At 41.0% G+C, this 22,303-nt stretch overlaps 1 protein-coding gene across 2 annotated transcripts in view; it reads left to right on the top strand.

The window, feature by feature from the left end:
• lrfn1 (leucine rich repeat and fibronectin type III domain containing 1) overlaps positions 1-22,303 on the top strand; it is a 167,551-nt gene that overhangs the window by 119,510 nt on the left and 25,738 nt on the right. For both annotated transcript variants that reach the window (XM_086081140.1, XM_086081139.1), the window contains exon 3: positions 11,748-11,859. The gene's annotated coding sequence lies outside the window, so the exon portion shown is untranslated. The remainder of the gene's footprint in view (positions 1-11,747; positions 11,860-22,303) is intronic.

Genomic DNA, 22,303 nt, shown 5'->3' with positions numbered 1-22,303 from the left:
TAAACATACTTCAACATTTAGAGACTCCGCTTGAAATTAATTTATTATTAAACAAATTACTTGGCATAATCTTTGGAGACCCTGAAGTATCCTTGCGAACCCCCCCCCCCCTTTCTTTGATTAGTCCAGTTTTAGTTTGTTAACAACCTTGTGTCTGATGTAAAATTTTAAACCTCTGCGTCACATCTTATGTAGAATTTCATTATGTTAATGTAAGTCAAAATCATAAAAGAGAAGTCCATGATTTACACAAGTTGTCACATTTATTTAGCAAATTATGCTTGCAACTCTGTGCTTGCTAAAATGTTTTTTGGCGGGGTACAAGGTAGTAAAAAAATGATAAAGAGCTGTTTTCTCTCCTGCAAAATGTGTTGTCGCAGTGTCTCATACTCAGTGAGTATCTACCGGGGGCTTATGCCACACAAGCACCCGTTTTTTGTTTTGTTCTGCCTGCTTAATTTATTGTGCAAATTTCCAACCTTCCGTAATCCTCTTTAATGTCTTATGTGTAGCAAAATATGCTAATACCCGTCATGCGAAACGTTTGTCTGGATGCCAGCATTTAGCATAATGTTTTCCCCCATTCTCTGTAAGCATTGTTAACATCATGTTGCCGCAAGGAACTTGAATTTGTTGTTTTTGTAATGCGGCAAACGTGGCGCCATAAAGTCAGGATAAAGCAAGTGAGTTAACTTGGCAACAAAAATGAACAGTTACGGTACGAAGTAATCGTGCTCCTCCTTTCTTGGTGAAGACGGCGCTTGCCGGCAGGCTGCAGAACTTCTGCTTGTGCCGCACCCGGTGAGGTGTGAAATCACTTGGTTTTCACCGCGCTCGTTTGCAGTCTCCGGTTAAAGCTCAATGGGGAAGCAGGAGGACACTGGGAAGATCAAATGTGTCTTTTACAAATAGACAAAAGTGGGGAATGTTTTGAAATGTCCGACACATGTCCAGCTGTTTCACATTTCCGTACTTTTGTACAACTTGCTGTTCCCGGACAAGGACCTGAACGGCAAACTTCCCAAATGATGCTTGATCCAAGATCATTTCCAAGGACTTCCACTTCTATCTGTAACTCTTCCAGTATGGAATGGACTGCTATTCATAAAGTGTTTTTTTTTTTTTTTTTTTTTTTTTTTTTAGCTATAGTGTCCAAAGCGCTTTACATAGCCTCGCATTCACCCATTGACAACCTCACGGATGGGAGACGGCCACTCTACCGCTGAGCCACGCCGCCCCACATCTTTTGCAACCTTCTGATGACACATCTCAGTGGCGCACTTCCCTCACAATAGCAAAGTGCTATTGATCAATTATGTGTCATTTTGGTCTCATGATGTAAAAATATGAACAGCATGATGACGAGGACTGGCTATTTGTACCATTGATCAATTTGAGGGCTCAAACAACCTGTTGTGAATGCTGCTATTCAGCTCTTTGTTAGAGAACAGCAAATTGCGCAAGAAAATACTGAAACATTGAACATGTGCTTTCAAAAATTGAGAGAAGGTCATTTAAAGAGGAAGTCTTAAAAAAAAAAATGACAACACTATTTTCTATGTAGCCTAGTAGTCTATACAGAGTATTTGTTGGATAAGAATAACGCCGAAAAATCCACCTTTTTGAATCCATCACAGAGGGCGGCCATTTTGCCTCGTACTGCCACTTGTTGACATCACATTGCCCAAGAAATCAGGTCATGTTTTCTGGGTTTGGTCATGTGACATTTGCAAGCTGAGCTCATTTTCAGTCGACACTAGCCAAGTGGTAATACAAAGCAAAATGGCCGCCCCTGAGATATATAAAAACTGGTGGATTTTTCTCCTTCATTCACATTCCACAAATGCAATATTAAACAAAATGTTATGTTAAGGTCTACTGTGACGGTCACAGTGCATTATAGATAAATTTTGCTTCCAAATCAAATGGCAGTGATGTAACCTGAATTTATAATCAAGTTGTACGGTCCGCGCACCAAATCATTGCGCGCCGTTTATCGTAAATTGAGGGCCCCCTCTACAATCTACATGCAGGCCAGCATAGAGAATCTAATAGAAACATTTGGGTCAATTTTCGACCAATTTTTGTCGGCCTATTTTTCACCCAAATTGGGTTATTCTTGACCCAACTGTTTTTTTTGTTATGTAATTATGTGATACGGGTTATATTGGTATAGTGACAATATAGATAATCATGGCTCTGCAACACGTTTACAGTATAGACCAATTATTTTTTATTTTTTTGGTGCTTGTTCAAAACGAATTGGCCAATGTTTTGTGATCCGTTGCCCTTTATGATTTGTCTTCCGCTTCCATTCAAGTACTACAAAAGCCGTGTGCTCAGTGCTCACTCAAAATTCTAATTGAAAGGCATTTATGTTTGATAGTCACTCCCGCCAGTTTAAAAAAAACATTTTAAAGATGATGGTATTGTTAAATTGTCTTTTGTTCGTTCACGTGTACTGTACGCAGCCTGTCATTCTGCAGCTGGATAACTGCATTTAGTATTTCAACAAATTGCACCATGCAGCTCGGCTACAGCTGCCAAATCCTGTACACAATGTATTCATAAGATTCGCAGATCCACCTGTGGAGGGATTACGCATGTAATTAGCAAAGCTATATGGAAAATCTACTCCTCAAGAATTAGGCAAAGTCTAATCCTCCTGTGCGATTCATTCATTTCCCTGTAATGAAATGAGACAGTGCTTCATCAGCCACAGTCTGAAAGTCATCAATCTTGTGCCTATTTGCCAAGTTAAAACCATTCCGCCCGTTTTTTTTTGTTTCTATCTAGTTTTTTTCCCCTTTGCGCTTTCAACCGTTTCACCCAGTTTCCGTCAGCAGATGGAGTTTGCTTAGTCGCCATGGAGATGGATGGTTCTGTCTGCATTTTTAAGCTAGTGCTTAACTTTAAGCCAACAAGGAAGGAGAAGTCCTATTAGTGTTGTGGATGTAGTTGGAGCTCTCACTGAGCTCGCATGTTAATGAGTCATTTTTTTTTTTTTTCATGAGAACTTCGCTAATGAGAATTGTTTGGAAGCACTACAAAAAGAAAGCTACATGCAATGCCAAAAATGAACATACAAGATAACAATTAACCTACATGAAAGTCGCAAACTGGGAAAAAATGGTTTTCGTTTTAAAGACACAATTATAACGCAAGTCGGTGTATTATTTATATCTGCTTGCTTCAATTTTATATTTTTATGAGTTATCTCTTGCCAGTTGCTTTTGATTAAAACCACATGAGCATGTTTGATGTTTACAGAGCTTTGAACTACTCTGATTTTGACACGACTTTGGCTGTTGATACATCCAAACACCCGGAATGATCTCTGTTTAAATAGCACAACCGAGCGTGGGAGGTCTACCAATCTTACTATAATAATCCAGTTTCAATCCATTCCCAGTCAAGCAATCCACTTTTGAAACTGGTCTTAAGCCGTTCTGTGTTGGACAGTGTACAGGATGGAACAATTGGAAGTTTCTGGCTGGTCATAGGACCATCACATTTCAGCTGTGACTGTCAAATTAGGACAATAGCTTTCCAAACTCTCATCTGTTTTTTCCAGCCCAGACTTCGGCACGTCTCGAAGAAAAATAACGTAAATACACACCGCACCGACCCCGACTATTACGTACCTTCAGCGCATGCGCGAGAAGTAATAGGAACTGTAAACCTCTTTACGGGGGCTTTGTCGGCATACCCTTTAACGGTAATATCATACAATGCCGGTCTCTCTTGAATCAAAGAGACGAGGTCATCTTCTCGATCTTCTGTCCAGATAGATAGATAGGAAGGTACATCAGGGTGACGTTGCGCCAAATGAGCGGGGGGAAAAATGGTGCAGGCTTTCCATCAGTACTGTTTTTCCGCGTTTGTCACTTCCTCTTCTTGTCTCGGGTGCTGATTTACTAGCTAACAGCCAATCACAGTGATCAAATGCCCCAACGCCGATTCAACATGTCGAATTTGCTGAAAAACGCCCCCCCCCCAACGTATTCCAACTCAATCCGACTTTACAAAAGTAATTTATACACTGATCAGACGGCGCATGCCATCACCCCATCATCCAGGCCTTTAGGTTTATTGAAGACTCGAATTTGTCCATAGGTGCGAATGAGTGTGAGAGCCCTGCGATAGACTGGCAAAAGTCCAGGATTTGCCCCTCCTCTCGCACAAAAACAGCAAGATTCAGTTACCTGCAAGAAAATGGCTAGATGGGTATGCAATTCTCAAGTGTGAAGCAGAAACGTATTTGAAACATTTTATATTTAGTAACTTCTGGCCAAAAAGCAAGTCAGTCTCAAATGGGTTGTCAACACTCAGTTTTAGATCCACCCTTGAGCTTACCACCGAGGTTTAATAGCTAATTAGACTTTACAACTGTACTCCCCAGGATCTACAAACAATAAAACAGTTATTCTGGCAGTTACTTACTAGTAAAAAAGCTTACAAGCTCAACTTGAAGGTGGTGTAGTCGATCCCCAGCCACCCTGACAAAGAGCCCTTGAGCAAGATACAGAAGCCTCATTTACACCTGACATGTAATCCATAAAAGTTGAATAGAGGCAACTGGACTTTTTCAACAACCGAGAAAAATCCATTCAACTTTTACGGATCACCAGAGGTGGGCAATTTACTACATTTTGCTGGTCTGTCATTCGTCAGCGCTGTGAAAACCCTTCCGTCATTGTCAATCTGTGATTTATTTTAATCTGAGCCGAACTATAATCGTCAGTCTGTCATTTTATTTTAACCATGCTGCCGTCGTCACTTTGCCACCACTATTTTAGAACCAAAAAACAGAGACGGGCATTCCGTCAGTCCATCAACAAAACGGGCATCCGACAGTGACGGACTCATAGGTCCATCGGTACTTTGACTCGGTTAGTGGCGATTATACCGAGGGACGAAAACCCATTTCTGTCATTGCTTAGTCTATCATTCTTTTTAAGTTTCTCATCATTCGACAGCAAAACGGGCGTCCGTCAGTGATGGACAGTCCATTAGTACTGATGGAATGCCCACCTCTACGGCTCACCATGACCAGGATGACTCACAAGCTGTGTAGACATCTGATTCATAAATTATCTTGAGGAACACGTCAACTTCGTCAACCAATGGATGACAATTTCCCTCGCTTTGAGAAAAATGTCCTCAAATTTGACTACAAAATGACTCACTGCAACCTGCAAGATGACCGGAAAGATTTCTCGAAATGCCATTGAAAGGTTTCGGTTAAGAAAACCCAGAGGGCCCTGAACACGCTTTAAATGTCCAATACTACCAGGCTTACCTGCTGGTGACCTATTCCTCGAGGTCCAGGCTTGCCCCTGATGACCTTGCCCTGCAGTCACACAGGATTCATGAGTATCGATCGGCCCGGGGTTACACACGCAGACTATTAATCTTTTCCCCACTTCCAGTGCCAAAGGTCATGAGAATGAAGGTAATCGCTCAATCGGAGAGATTTCACTGAAACTATTTACTCTCATTTAAGGTAAAGAGGTTAGGCTAGCCAGTACTGCTATGACTGTTCATTCGAGTGTGATCCTATTTTAAATTGGATGAAAGCTTTCTCCAAAACTCTATCGAGATCCCACTTAACCACACTAAGGCTCGCTTTGAGTGACATATCTTCAATATTGGCTACAGTTTCTGTGGTTGCGCTGCTAGATGTTCTGCAATTAGGCTTTGCCCGTTTTGACAGAGCTGCAATCTATGGATAGTAATGTTGCATACAGTCCTGCATGCAAACAAAGTCATTAATTAACATGAGAAGGGGTGTAAATTAAAGCACAATGAGGAATGACCGCTGGGATGGAATCTGACCTCACTGTAGACCTCGCTCGGACCTCTCTACTGTTTCTTGAGCAAGCGGTTCTTTTAGTCCATTGCCGAGTCATGATGACTTTAAAATGATCTTTAGTGAGCATGTCATGATCTTTAGTGAGCAGCCTTATTACTCATCTCTGACTCTATCGCTATGCAGCGAATAAGAAGAGGAGATGCTTGCTGGAGAGTAAAATCCAACCATAAACCATCAATTCTGCTAATTTGCAAATTAAAGCCGCTTAGAAATAAAAGGAAAACTACTAATGTGAGTAGCAAGCATTTGCTGCCCCTACTCCACTGTGGCCTAACATTTTCTACTCGAGGATAAGCGCAAAGATTACTGCTACAAGTGTCAATATCTGGGAAATGAAGCGCAAAGAAAGGTGACTTCCTCCAATATGCATGCTTTCAGTCAAATCCATAATTGATTGACTCTCCAAAGCTTGTTTTGGTCCCTTGGGGGTTGAAGGACGTCTGAGTTACCTTTTGGAGTCTGCTTCAGTGACAGCCCACAGGCAGAGGTAAAGAATGGATTCATGGATGGATTGGCCGAGGAATGGATGACTGAGCAGCTGGACAAACGAGACGGATGGATCTGAATTTACTTTGCAACGTAAGAGTCACTTTAAATATGTATGGGCCTTGTGCGGAAACTTTCGTAGACGGGTATGTTTAAGAAATGCCATCTTCAAGTGTAGTATTTATTCATCCAGAGGAAGACCAGAACATATGACAATCCAATCCAAATGTCATGGCCATCCATCACCTCATCTGGGTTCTAAGCAGAGATTCCCAGACTTCCCTATCAGTAGTTCTGTCGGTGTGAGATCGAGGCGTTCCCGTGCCTGCTGTGAAACATCGTCTCCTCGGCGTGTCCTAGGCTTGCCCTGGGGCCTCCTCCCAGCTGGACATGTCTGGAACACCTCACCACAGGGGCATCTTGGAAGCATCTGAAATAGACAGCAACTCTACTGGATCCTCTTGATGCAGAGGAATCTGCCAGATGAGCTTTTCACCCTTTTCCTTAAGGATAATAGATACCCAAAAGAGAATGCTTACTTCACATTCTCTATCTTGTCCTTCCAGTCACTATCCAAAGCTTGTGATGATGGGATTGTAGATCAACAGGTAAATATCATTACTACGACAGGTGAGGCGTAGTGACCGCACCGATCCGATAAACCTTCTTACTCCTGAGGCTGGTGTTCATCCCCACCGCCACAAGCCACAGATGTATTCCAACCAAGAACCACTGGCCTCACATTTAGAGGCTCCCATTCTCATTTTATGACCCAGGATTAATACCTTTCAAATAGTCGAGGTCTAACCGTAGTCAGTGTTTGAAAAGAGAGAGTCGATTGTTACGGTCAAACAAAACATTTAAAGATAACGATAAACGGACGGTCGAACAAACATTGCGAGACGCCAACTACGGAGTATATAAGGTCAATTCAGTGCTTGGTGCCATTGTCTTGTATGTTCTGTTCCGCCTGTGCATCTCTGTGCAGTTTGGCGGAAAAACAACTAAAACCAATGTTCCTACTCAAACGATTGTGTAAAAAGTGATTATTAAAAAAACGAAAAGAAATCAATCTATTTGTGCATCCAGAAAGCTGTGAAACCCTTAATGTCCAAGTGCCTCAACACATTGAGTTTCTGCCACATGACTAATTGCCTAATTAGGCAATTGCTTTACTGAATAGTCAAACAGGTGCTACCATATGGTGAGCAGCTAATTAGGTAACTGACTGTGATCTTTCTCATCAAAAATAACCAAACCTTCGTTTTTTTTGTTTAATTGAACGGGGCTTGAAAACATCATAAATACATCATGCAGGATGAACACAACACTACTCAAATAGGAAGCGAGTGCTAGACAGTGACTCACCGTTCAGTCCAAAGTTTTGTGGCACAGAGCCTATTTTTATACCTTATTCGCATCACATCCTTGCCTGTAGGAAAAATGTGAGCAAGTGAAGGGGTAAATAAGAGGAGAGAAAGGAAGGGTAGCCTCTAATGTCTAATACAGCGGATGCTAGCCATGTTGGAGATTAAGTGACCGACTTGTCCTGAGCTGATGTCAGACTTATCAAATTGGGCCAGGTGACAATTTCCCTCTTGGAAATGGAGAGATAGTAAGAAATCACTTGTTCATAAATTGTGGATGGGTGAAGGACTTCTCGTGTATATATATATATATATATATATATATATATATATATATATATATATATATATATATATATATATATATATATATATATAAGTCTATGAGCTCTTTCTAGCTTTCTGTGGCTACTTTGTGGCGCAGGTGGCTTAAGGAGGAGTCCACAGCCACACACTGTATAGAGGTCGAGGCACCATGTCAGACTGTGAAATAAGTGGGACATTTATGGCGCCTACACTTTTACTTCCTCCCCCAAATGTATTCCTTGACATACTAGCAACCGACTCAGACGGTGAAGTGAAGAGGACGGCAATGACTTTTAAAAAAAAATACAAAATATCACATCAAAAGAAGCAAAACCACGCGTCTTAAATTCTTCATTGACTGGATGAATAGCAGAAGGGGACATACTGTGCAGGACTTAGGTCAACGTCTCTGAATACAAATTGATATATAGTCAAGCTAGCTGGAGGAATCGTGTATTTGCATGACGGCTCTGTGTGAGGCATATGCTAATCTCCCATGGATTGTGTGACATTGCGTGGAGTGTTAAAGTATACTTTGGTGACCTTGGCAGGTTCCTTCTCTTCCCGCTTTTCAGCAGGGAATACGTAAATTAGAGACGACCCGTTGTGCCATTTTCATCTGGCCTTCTTTTGTTTTGCTCGGATTCTTTCCAACGCCGTGTCAAAATACGATGCATTTTTCATCACATCCTCTCTTACCGCCCCCTCCTTTTCCGCTTTGTTCTCCTTTAGCTACGATGATGCAGTGAAATATTAATGACAAGATGCACATTCGTAGTCTCGGTATCCCTAAAGCAGTTTTTTTTTTTCCTGTTGTCTCTCCCGCTGCTTTCGCTTCCTTCCCGTTGTTTTGTAATCAGATCAACATTCATATCACAGCCAAAGCTGCCAAGTGGAAGAAAGAGCAAGCTCATTCAATGAGATTATGACTGTATGACTGCATCCCTTGTGTGTTGAGGAATGTTGCCCGTCTCGCCCAGAAATACTGTCTAGGACTATATGAATGTGAAAGCCATCCCACTTAAAGATGGCTTTTTTTCGGTAAATGATCTCATCCATTCAAGTTTACTTTCAACAGACGTTGACCTAAGTCCTGCACAGATTGAAATAAAATACACATTTTGTGTCATCCATCTGTCGAATATATCTTGTGTGGCTATAAAAGAGATTTAATATTCCCCTTCTGGAAAACACCTGTCATTGATGGCTATTTCCTGTCACCACTAGGTGGCGCAGTGACAACCTCAAAAAATGCATATCAGGATGATTTGTATTGTATACCCGGCATCTTCAAACCAATTTGGCAAAAAAAATATGTGAGTGCATTGAATCAAACCGAATTGAATCGTTCCACTTTGAATTATACCGGGATACGTATAAAAATGTCTTTTATTGGAGAGATATCCCTTTGAAGGAAGTGAATACATTTACAGTAGGCTACTCGCAAGCTCATTTAAATGTGCATGTATCATTCAAATGTATGTAAAATGACAACAAAAAAGTCATTGCATCATACCCGCTCAAACTGAGCCGTACCATATTAAATCGAATCATAATTCCACTGTGTCGAATTGAATTGAATTGTTCCACTTTCAAATCAAACCGTCCTAGACTCGTTCTGAACCCACACATATCAAAAACTGTATCCCTACCTACTATACTTCATTGAGATCATCAATCAAGTTTGTTTTATCATGTTTACATTACAGATTTTGTGTTAATTGGACCCACTGGTGACAAATGACAGCTAATATTTCCCCAAGTCTCAGTTGGCTGTTATTAAGACTGTTTTTGGAGGAGTCACCTGAAATGCCTGTACGTATATTTTTGCAAGGATACATACATTATTAGAGCCGTGTTTGGTGGGTTTTAGTTTCATGGCAAATCCTGAAACTTTACCATCACAGTCCATCCACACTTTGTGATGAAAACTTGGACCCTTCACAATTTTGCATCGCTCGTCCTGTCTAGTATACTCGGTTCATAAATTTAGTGGCAGTTGTGTAAATTCCCTAGAGGGAGTTTGTTCAGGCCAACCTGGAAATGCGATGAATCCCAGAAAAACAAGGGCACCTTCAAAAGGAAATGACAGCCAACCTTTGTGATTCACAGAATAGGTTCTTCATTGATTTTTGTGCATCCTGTCATGGTGAAAATGTGAATCGGTCACACTGGTGGCGGGTGCGACTGAGATGTTTATCCCCCCAGATTTTACCTCTAAATGACACGGGCTGTGTTCAAAATCACTTTTGTCATCATACAGGAAATTTTACTAAATTGTGCTGATACAGAAAATGGATTTTCTGTTTCAATTTCTGGGATATTGTTTGATTTTTAGAGTTGCGGCATGAAAATAACTTTAGTATAAAAGCATTACATCACAACACAGTTGAACATGAAGACCTTTGTATAATATATTGTTTAAATACAGTCAAGTAAAAACAATATATTGAGTGCAAGAGCAACAGATAACACAAAAATATTGAAAAATGTCCACTATATAAAAATTATATTATTTATAAAAATTCCTAGGTAAAGAATGAGTGAACAATTCCATTTGCTTGGAAGTGCATGTGCTTGGAATATTTGATGCGCTTTAAACTATGTCAAAACGAGCATTTGCTGAATTAGAAGAATGAAAGCTCAAGCTTTGGGCCTGAACTGAATAAAAATAGATGCGACGTGCTAACGTGCAACAAAAGTGGAGGAGCATGAGGGCTTTTCATACTTTCTCAACTGTATGACTTTCAAAATAAAACTCATACGCTATTACACTGGCATTGTAATAAATGCCAGTCACTGCAGAGAACACCACGTTCTACCTTAAACCTTGAAAAACGTTCAAACGTAAAACTTCAGTGTAGCAAGTGTTGATGTGTTCCCGTTTGCAAGGTTGGAAGTTGTACAGCAACATTTTGGACCAGCTGCAGACCAGAGAGAGCGGAGACTGACTAATACGTGACTAAAGGCAACTCTGGCAATCGTCTTGCTGAGGCAAAAGCATGAATCACTCTTTTAAAGTCAGGGATTGACCTTTCCAAGGATTTGAAAAAAGAAAAGCGCTGACAGCAGTTTTGACATGTTTGGCAAATGGAAAGTCAAAAAACACGCCAACATTTTGCTGTAGGGACCACCAGGGTCAAGGTCAACATACTGTTATTTTTTTTTTTTTTAATGTTTGCAATCGGTTGGGATTGAGGTTTTGTTTTTTTGTGGCTATTGCTGTAGTAAAGGGACACAGTACACACCCAAGATAATTGTTTTACAACAATATTGATATGCAATGTTCCAAGGTCACGATGTGTTTAACTTCCATTTTATTGTTTATATTTATGGCCTAAATGGGTTTTTCGTACATATACTTGCACTAGTCTTGACATTACTACTGCGTTAGCTAAGAACTGATGGATTAATCGTTTCAAATTTAGTCGCTTCCTAATTGGCGTTTGTTCCATTTCATGTTACAATCACCGAGTGCTCGACTGAACCCTGTTGTTGACCACGTAAGGATTTGTCATCATAAACGATGAACAGGTTTAACATTTACGACTATCAAGCCGCGACCCTTTTTCTGAGCCGATCAATGTGGGAAAATCTTTTCAAATACTGCAGGACAATTCCTCCGGTTAATCTTATAGAGACATCCGACGATAAGCTCTTTGATCAGGTGCGTGTTTTCTCCGCTTAACGCTAAGCTTTTCTCCTATCCTTAGGTGGTGCGTTCCTGTTGAAACCAGCCACCAGTGCCCCCTAGTGGGGATTGGACGTGCAGCTGATCGGGATACTGATGTGATTCCCGCAATGGAGACCAGAGCTTGACTTGCGGTGAGTTAATTGTGACGACTCGCAGCAGCTGCCTCCTTCAACCTTTAGTGGAAAGTGTTGCGTTAGCAGTGGTGCATCAGCACATTCTAGCTGCAGCATATGCACATCAGAGATGGCCATTCATTATAGGGAAGGCCATGAAAGTGCAGGTGCAGAGCAGAATTAGGTCAGGATTTCTTTCAATTTTTTTATCTTTACCCTGCTTGGTCATGCAAGCTTTAGTGTGTAGTCTCTTTCATCCAAAGTTTTGGGACGTGGTTAGAACAAAAAGGCAGAACAACTAACTTCCGCTCTTCTGGGAACCTTTCTACAAATTGGTGGAGCGTTTCTGTTTCTGGTACTGAACCCCACCAGTTTCCTATGCATTCTTTATTGTAAAATAGATTATTTATGTTTTTCCTCAAATCCAAGACATAGGTATAGGGTTTACTGGTGAACAAAATGAACAGGGAGAGTAGCCTTTTCATCGAATCTGGTTCTCCACCTTGAATCCAGAAAGTATTCCTTTAGTTTTGCTAGATAGCTAGTTGTGCTGGACTAGAATTGCTCAACTTGGCATCGCAAATCATGCAGTTAGGACGTTGAATGAAAACAGCAGAGGCCCCAAAACTGAACCCTGTGGAACACCATATGTTCCGTTATACATGTGAATTCATATTGCACATTATCGTCCAACCCCTTTCTTAATTTTGCTCGACATACTTGGTGTAAATGGAACGTGCCATCACAACAGTCATCAATTGACTGCTGAGCGCACCAAATTCCTGAAGCACAGATAGGCCAAGCAATGTAGCATGATCGCCTACAGCCAATGATGGCCAAGCGGGGTGTATCATCATGAATCATTTGAGTCGGTTGTGTGGCTTGACGTCCGTCGTACCCTTGAGACTGACTCACCGAACCCTTGGGGTTCTATCAAACCCAGGTTAAGAACTACTGAGGCCTCTCCTGCGCTTGAACAGATTTAGAGGAGCCGCTTCAATTGCCTGAGAAGTCCGCTGTATTCACTCCCACAATGGCACAAACGCCCGTTTACGGAAATACCACTGCACTGCGTTAGACTTGAGCTGGGCATAAAAATAGGGTCCCCTAACTGTACCAAAAAAAAAAACTGGGAGGTGTTACCTTCATCCAAATGGCCTTAACTCATTTAAACCCAAAAACATGTAAATACGTTTTTTATTACTTTGTCCTTCACTCCCAAAAAACATATTTATATGTTGTTGTTTTTTGTTTTGTTTTTTAAAGCTAGGGCATACAGAAGTCTTTGGTTGCTTAAAGCAATGATAGTTATTACAAAAAACGGCCAGCAGGTGGCAGCAGAGTATAAGAGATCAGCCAGAGCCATGTTGCAAGCTCTTTTTGCCAGTGTTTTCAACAAGTTTGTGAATAATAATGATACTTACCTATATTCTAATGCTAATTGATGCAAAACGGAAACAGATACAACTATACTTTTCTTTCCTGATGAAAGAAGAGACTTTAATCTTTCTTTTGGTCGGTTCCATGTTTTAATAGCAATAGAACAGAATGTACTGTGGATCTTGCAATATCAGTCAAAATCCAGTAAAACAGCCAGGAGCGAAGCGGGTTGCTTCTGTGAAAATGGCTGGGAGTGAATGAGTTAACAAAGTCTTCAATTTGACTTCCTTGAACCTGCAGATACCACGCTACTTGCTACTAATATGAAATATGTGATCCATGTGGGTTGAGGATGGTGTCTGGTCGAGTCGCTGAAGTTGAAATGGGCCATAAAGCGCAGCCATAGCTAACGCTGGGGCTTTACATCATATAGCACGCGAGTGTTCATTAAACGCTGGCGCACGAGAGGATGAAGTTAATGATCTGTGCTGTGTCTTCAGAGAGCAGTCGGCCGTGAATAATTGCGCACATCTGAAGTGCAGTGGCTACCTGTAGCCCCCCTCAATATCTGTCTGCTGTTTTTTTTTTTCGTCGTCATGCGATTGTCACACAAGCAACGGGAGGATCACTTTTTGGGAGCAAAAATAGTAATAACCCTGTGGGCGACGGCTGGTCGGCCTACCTCTGACCCGCTGCGGTCGTAACCTCCGTGCTGGCTGCAGCCGAGAGGAAATTGCTCAGTGATAGGAACAAAGAACTCAGATGGCTCCCGCTTGCACTGCGCCGGTTCAAAGGGAATGGCTGGACCCGGCTAATTAGCCCGCTAGTGTTGCTGAGTTGGACATTATGGCTTTTGCCGTCAGTGTTCTTCCAACAAGGAGCTTCACTCGTCATGCATAAGCAAAAAGAAAAGGATTTGATTAGATTTTTTTTTCTTCCATTTTTGCCTTTGATACTACCGAATAAGTCATGGCTTCCTGCGAGTATTGTGTTCAATTAAACAAGCTCAGATTTCACACAGTCAGTCAAAGTGTGAGTAAAAGAGACAAGCTCATCATTTTTTCAGGATTTTCACTTTGTGTGACGTTTTTCTTAGGTGGTTTGCTGGAAGATTTTTCGCGTGTAAAATGGGTGCGGTTGGTACAATAATGGTTTGGAAACACTGCCCTAAATTTACCACAGTAGCTAAACATTAAATTCCGTAAAGCGCAACTCAACCCAAGATGCTGCTTACTTAAATCTACAAAGGATTTATTTGAGTTTGACAGATATGAATATATATTTTTCTGGCAAATTTTTTGCAGAATAAAATTCCGATAACTGATTAATTGGCCAAATATACAATGAATAAAATAGTTATTTTTCAACGCCTTTATGCTAATTGCAATAAAAATATGAATTCAAGTAGCACTTAGGAACTGTTCAACCTTAATAAAATATTTTCATAACTCTTCTGATGAAACATCGACTTAAAACTATGATGGTAGGAACACTGCCACACAAAAAAATACAAATGTGCTGAATGCTTAAAGGCATACGTCACTTCCTCCTTTCCCAATTCATTACAAAGATGGACGTCAATTTGAAAGTTGAATCTTTACTGCTTTCCTGGCAAAAGCTGCAAAACTAAGGAGGCAAAAAAGAAAAAGGGAAGCTACCTGGGTAAAAGGACAGTCAAGGATCAACATTGGCCAGGCTGGCGTAAAAAAAATTACGCAATATGCTTGTCCTCATGGAAAATGAGGTCTTCCTTCAGACATAACATTATCACTTATGTCCATACGGTGTCGCCATAAACAACGTAAACCGAAAGTTCCTTAGTGTTGCTTTAAAGCAGATAATTTGACCGTTTTACAACACTTATCCCTACAGTATTTATTTAAATTTAGATTGGAGGAAAATTTGGGGATGATTATTTGTTAATGGACAAAACTAAAATGAAAAAAAAAAACACAAATCTGGCCAATCTGGTTGATTTTACATTGGTTGATTAATCGGCCTGTCTCTAGTATTTATTCTAAAAATTACTTTCAAAACATCTACTTGCGGAGTCGCCATATTTACATCATGACGTGTTGGAAATCGCCGGAATGTGACATCTATCAGCCCTTCCTGTTTACCTTAAATAGTGACAAACCCAAATATTGTTGGTAAATATTCAGCAACACCAAGTAACACATGGGTCGAACTCAGATCCTCTTTTCTCGCTAGCTAATGGCAGACGCGCAACAGCCTTTTCCATCGCTGGCGTTAGTGGCTAACAGCTAATGGCTGGCTGGGTGCTAATGCTAAATGCTATCTTGGTTGACAGTTCAACAGGAAGTAGTACCAGTTCTGGCCAATGTTTAATGCAAATGTGAATTTAGAAATAAATAGAAAGTAATTTAACAGTTAAATATGTTAAACCTGCGTAATATCGGGACAAAATAATGAGGTTGGTGAAATCCGATGAGATGTGGGCTTCAAGGCTCAAAAATGGGACGTCTGGTCACCCTAACATAACACCCTAAGGCAGTTTGTGTTGTGATAGCAGTTCCCGCCCTATATTTTTCTTTTGTTAAAATTCTTTGGGCATCTTTGGCCTGCTGCTCTGTCAAGAGTAACTTAATCCAGGTTGTCAAGTCTGAGGAGGCATGAGGCGCAACAACACACAACCCCCCTCTAGTTCACGGCTACGCGCACAACATGATGGTAGCCCGCAGCCGAGAAAGGGCGCTTTAAGTAGATAGTGAAGCCAAGTTTCCGGGATGGCGGCACACGGCAAGGAAGGGAAAAGGGGTCAAGTTATTAGCCTTCTGTATTCAACATTCTGCCGGTGCCACTGTTCCTATAAGCCTGCCTTCTTCCTGCTTTGTGTTCCGCGGGCCGCTTGTCTTGTCAAGGTAATCTTTCTTTGCGGCCGGGAAGCCCGTGTGTCCTGGAATATCAAGCGTTGAAGGCGAGCGGCTACCCTCCAGGTTAACAGCACTCGACGCCATGGTAAGATACTGTAGCATCTCTGGAGCCGCCTGAGAAATGAGCTTTGCCTTTCACTTTTTAGACTGTCGAATTGCATTTCATATACTGTATCCGTTTGGAATGGCCGAGTACAGTACAGGAAGCCCTGCAAACAGGAGTTAAGGTTTCTAGTTTGGCTTTCAAGGCCTGGCTAGGGTTTCAAATTAGGGATGAAAGTCATTTGGGGTTTTAATTCAAGGATTCCAAGTAGGGTTTCGTGTCAGGGTTAAGGTTTCAGACTACAGTTAGGGTTTTGATTGGGGTTTCAAACTAGGGTTTTAATCCAACAATAGGATTTCAAAGTGGGGTTGGAAGCCAATGTTGGGGTTCCAATGTAGTGTCTCCAGCCTGTTTGAGATTTTGAAATTCATCTTGAAGCCATGGGTAGGGTTTCAAAGTAGGGTCTCAAGCCTAGGTTGTTAGGGTTACAAATTTGGGTTGCAAGTGGGGTGGTGGGGTTTAATGTTAGGGCTTCAGACTATAGTTAGGGTTTCAAGACTAGGTTCGATTTTCAAATGAGTGTTTCAAGCCTATGTTGGGGTTTCAAATTGGGGTTTTAAGACAGTGTTAGGGGTTGAAGTTAGAGTTTCAGACTACTGTTAAGGTTTCAAGTTACATTTGAAATCAAATCAATAGGGGTTCAAAGTATGGTTCCAAGATAGGGTTGGGGTTTCAAGGTAGGGTTCGAGCCCAAGATTTTAACATTAGGATTTCAATCTTGGGGCATAGTTGCAAAGTAGGGTTTTCAACTAAGGTTAGAGTTCCAAGCCTGAGCTAGGGTTTTAAATAAGAGTTTTAATTCAGTGTTGGTGTTTCAAATTAGGGTCTCAAGCCAAGGGTGGGCTTTTAAGTATGGTCTCAAGCCAGAGGGTATATTTTCAAACTAGGGTTTCAAGACAGGGTTAGGATTTGTAATTAGGCTTGCAAGCAAGGGGTAGGATTTCAAGTTAGGGCTTCAAGCCTGGGTTCAGGATTCAAAGTAGAGTTTCAATCCAGGGTAAGGGTCTGAAAGTAGGATTCTAAGCCTGGGTTAGCATTCCCAATTGGGATTTCAAGCCTTGCTTAAGGTATCAAAATGTAGACTTCACTGAAGAAAAGGTAAGGGTTTTAATGAAGTACAGCAAGTGTTGAGTCAAAAAGTAACCCAAATTGGATCCAAAAGGGAGAGAGCCAATGCTGGGTTATTTATACCCAGTGCATTTTTTAAGGATTTGGATCAACATTTTGATCCAACAAGGAGGACAAAAAATGATCATATTGATGAGCTAAAGCTACCAAGAAATTGGTTACCAGGTTATCAATATATCTGGGTTAAGAGTATACTAATTTCATTCCCAACATTTTCTAAGAAGGTAGCTAGCGAGTGGGTTAGCATTTGTCTCTATGTAAAATATTGGTTCAATCTTGGGTCAGGGTTTACTGTTGTGTTATTTCTTTGTATCCCACAGTGGGGAACGTCCCTTGATGATAGTCACGAATGTTCAAATGCTTTCAGATTAGAAGCTTCTAGAAAGTGTAGCAGCGCCACACGTTTCCTTTTTGGCGCTTGCACTGTAGTGCAAATATTGGGGGAAATCAAAAGCACCTGCATACAAGCGTAAGTCAGCCGTAATTGTGTGGTACGGGCAGGCAGCTCCGAGGCAGTGGAGCTCATGCTGCTCGCGCTGTCAAATCTGATCTCATTGGAGGACCGAGTCACTTCAAGACATTCATCTTGACACAGGCCAGCTCACACTCTATTGATTCTTTAATACATCATACTCTTTTTGAAGGGGGGTAGGGGGGGGGGGATTAGGCATGTATACAGCTCGAATTATTTCAACCCCCCCCACCCCCCTTGGGGCAATATGTTTGTCTTGCTACATCAAATGGTTCCAGCTTTGCGCACACAAACGCGTGCACGTGCTCGTTACTTACCGCTAACATAAAGATCCATTTACATTAATATCCCAAAATAGCATAATCAGGGCTTTTTTTTTTTCTTTGAGTATAAACAAGCCTCCCAGAGCAATGAAAACATAAAGCATAAAGAGCCTCTCATGTGGGTGTCAAGCTTGAAGTTTAGTCAATAACAAGTGCATTTGCTTTCACTTATGAGACGCACACTTCAGAGCTGCTTTTGAAAATAAGACCAACTTCCTGGAAGAGTTTTTATTTTTTTTAAGAAGATTTTTTATGGATTCTCTCGGTGGTCTCAATATTGGTGCGTTCATCCCAATGCTGGCTGGATGGTGAGGTTCTTCTATACCAAACTCATCAGAGCAAAAAAAATCAGCAGCAAGGTTGGTTGCAAAGCTTGATTCACTAAGGTTTTGAGACAGGGTTAGGTTTTAAAAGTTGGGCCTTAATCTTGAATGGAATTCTGTATGGATTGGGGATTTTAAATTAGGGCTCCAACTGTTTCAAACCTGGGTTAGGGTTTGAAACTAGGATTAGGGTTTTCAATTTGGGGTTCAAGCCTAGGTAATGGTTTCAAACGAGGATTGGGGTTTTAAAATTGAGTTGAGGATTTCAAACAAGTGTCAGGGTTTCACATTTGGGTTCGAGACAGGGTTAGGGATTCAAGCAAAGGCCTCAAGCCTGGTTAAAGGGTTCCAATTATGGTTTCAAACAAGATTCAGCGTTGAGTGTTTCATATCTCAGGTCTCCAACTCAGAATTTCAAAGTTTCAAACCTGGGTTAGTGTTTCCAACTAGGATTAGGGTTTCAAATTTACATTTAAAGCCTTGTTAGGTATTTCACACTAGCGTAAGGGTTTAAATTTTGGGTTTCAGAACAGGGTTAGAGTTTCAAATTAGGGCTTTGACGAGAAATTAGAGTTTCAAATTACAGTTTAAAGCTTGGGTTGGGGTTTCAAGACAGGGTTAGAGTTTCAAAGTAGGTTCCCAAGCTTGGGTATGGGTTTCAAATTTGAGTTTCTAGACAGGGGTTAAGTTTGAAAGTAGGGCCTCAAATTGAGTTTGGGTTAAGGTTTCAAACAAAAGGTAGAATTTCAAATGGAGGTTTCAAATCTAGGTTAGGGTTTCAACACAGTGTTGTGAACTAGGTTTAGGGTTTGTAATCAAGGATTCAAACCTTGATGTAGATCTGACGTTATGGTTTTAAAACCAAGGTTAAATTTTCTAATTAGATTTCCAAGCCTTGATTGGTGTGTAAAATAAGGATTTCAAAATAAGGTTTGAAGTCTGGATTAGGGTTTCAAAATTGGAATTCAAGTCTGGATTACGGTTCCAAAGGAGTTGCAAGCCTCATTTAGGAATTAAAATAAAGTTCACAATAGATTTTGAAGCTTGGGTTAGGGTTTCAAATTAAGCATTCAAGCCACAATTAATAAAGATAAGGCTTCAAGTCTGTTTTAGGATTTCAAATTAGGATCAGAATCTAAAAATAATTGATGGTCATTGTACCTCAGGGAGCAACAAAATGGAACAGACATAAGCCGTCCAAGAGACGCAGAAAAAAACGGATGCCTCGGGAGTCGCAATGGTTGCCTCCTATGCTGAATGCAAATCTAAGATGGATTCCGGCGGCTATTTATAAACTTCCTGCGCTGAGGTAACACTTCACACGTCTTTCATCACAAATCATTGGGGCCATTAAGCTGGCTGTTCTGTTGCTGGTCCCGGACCACCTCTGTGCTGCTGTGCATCTGGATGAGACCTGGCCCGGGATCACACCGGCCACCAATCTGTTACTGTAATGCAATTTGGCTCACCAGGATGGCGAAGAGGAGGCGTGAGGCCGGGATGCCGTAAAACGCCCCTGGCAGCGCAATGAGCTTCCTTGGATGAAGCATTAATGGAAGCCGCTGCTCTTAAAGTGGCGTAATGGCGCCGGGCGGAGAAAATGGAAAAATAGCGCAACCCCCGCTCCTCATCGTCTCGTTCATTTTTGATGTTTTGTGGCTAGATTTGATCAGTGGGAATACCTGAAACTAATCAAGCTTATCTATTATTCATAGACTTTGTTATGGTGTCCGCTAATTGGCCGGCGAAGCCTTCATTTCCCCGTTTGTAATGAGCGGACGGATCACACACCTGGTGCAAGCCGAAATAGATAAATAAATGAGGTCAAATTGCCCAGGCTGGCTTCTCAATTGAGAATTTGTCATTTAAGTATTTCAATGTAAAACTGCTTCAATTGGTTGTTTTACCGCCATTTGTGCGCAAGGAGCGTCCAGATTGGCAGTTAATTGAAAAGTCATTTGAACAAATGGTAAATAAATTGGGGCAGCACGGTGTCCTAGTGGGTCACGCGTCTGCTTCACAGATCGGCGGCTCTGGGTTTGATTCTCGGCTCAAGCCCTCTGGTGTGGAGTTTAGCTTTAATTGAAGAATTTAAATTGTTCATAAGTGGGAATTTGAACGTCAGCTGGCTTCACTTGTTGATCTTAAAGAGGATGAGAACATTTGACAGATTAAAAAAATAAAAATAAAAGGCACAGTATGGTGTCCTAGTGGTCATCACGTCTGCCTCACAGTTCTGAGATTCCTCTGTGTGTTTATTTGAGCAGTGTTTCCCAAATGTTATTGTGCCAAGGTACATACTTTACATTAGAAAAATATCACGGCACACCACTGGACTGACTGAAATTTGATGTTACTTATTTACTTATTTAAAACAAAAAGTTGGGTCAAATGAATAAACCTCAATACAACCCAATTTTCGGGGATTTTGTACAAATCAACCCAATTTTGTGTTGCAATTGGAGTTACTCTCATTTGACACAAATTGTTGACCCAATTTGGGCTATTTTGACCAATATGTCTTTAGAGTGACCGTCTTTAATTGTTCTACCGCTCACAATTTTTTAACAAATCATTTTTTAACTGATTACAGTTGTGCCTTGAGATACGAGTTTGCCATTCTGTGACCAAGCTTATCGTAAATCATAACTCGTATCTCAAATTAGTTTTCCCCGTGAATGCATTCCAGCCAAGCCCCTCCCCCATATATATATTTTTTTTAATAAAAATGAAATGTTTTTTATTTCATGATTTTAATGCAGCAACCAATAAATTGTGCTGCTCCTTATGGGCTGCCCGCTTTGGCCGCTGGGAGGCAGTATACTATAGTCATGCATACATATACAAAGAAGAATAGCACTTCTACTACTACTACTTTCAGTGAATATACACCTGTGAGTATTGTTATTGTCTGTGTGTTGCCTCAGCTATTGATGCTAACCGTAGGCATCAGTTGTTAGTATTATCTCTTTTACTGCCAAAAACGTTAAATAACGTTTAGTAAAAACCTACAGAGGGGCGCCAAAGACGTTAAAAGACGTTCACTATGTTTTTTTGGGTTTTTTTTGGAAACGGGTGGAGGAAAGCCTTGGCCAGCTGTGCTGAAAGTATCAAGCAAATAGAGTGCATGAAATTACATCGTTTCACTAAAAGCTTGATTTCTCCGTATTTTGTCCAAAACAAGCGCATTTGGGTGAAACTAACCATTTTCTATTGTTGATTACTGAAGAACGAAATAAGGTAGAAACAAACTATTTTTTCTGATGAAAGATGAGAGTTCAATCTTTCATTTGGTAGTATGTGTGTTTCCATAGTCAAAACAGAAAATTTTCTGTGGACCTTGAAAGATCAGTCAAAATGCTTAAATCGGCTGGCACTCACAGCATCCCTTTTCTGAAAACGTCTGGCAGTAAAGAGTTAAGCTAAGGAGACTTTCATAAGGCAAAGCTTTGTGGTCGTAACTGATAACTTATCATGTGTGGCAAGTGCTTAGTTGGAAGGATAATTGTGCAGCATTTATCCTGTATGATCTCACTAATTTGTCCATCAAAGAAAGTTGACGTATAAAAAAAACAAAAATGAGCCATCAAATGACGCTGCTTTCCAAGCGAGCAACAAAATGGCGCTCCGAGGGAATTGGATGTGTCGTTTCCGTCAACTGGCTCGTGTTCTAATTAATTCGTAGGCCAGCCGCAAGCACAATGGTAACTTCACAATGAACTCGCTCTGCGTCATCCTCCATCGAATCAACAGGCTCATGTGTGAGTCGGTTAAATTGTCACATATTGTTGTTTTAAGCAACAATACGTGGCAATTGGGCCTTCAAACGACGCATTTCT

Source organism: Leptonotus elevatus, chromosome 7, assembly GCF_054856555.1.
Source record: "Leptonotus elevatus isolate MCC_2025b chromosome 7, RoL_Lele_1.0, whole genome shotgun sequence".
Lineage (NCBI taxonomy): Eukaryota > Metazoa > Chordata > Actinopteri > Syngnathiformes > Syngnathidae > Leptonotus > Leptonotus elevatus.
This window is presented reverse-complemented; position numbering and strand designations above follow the sequence as displayed.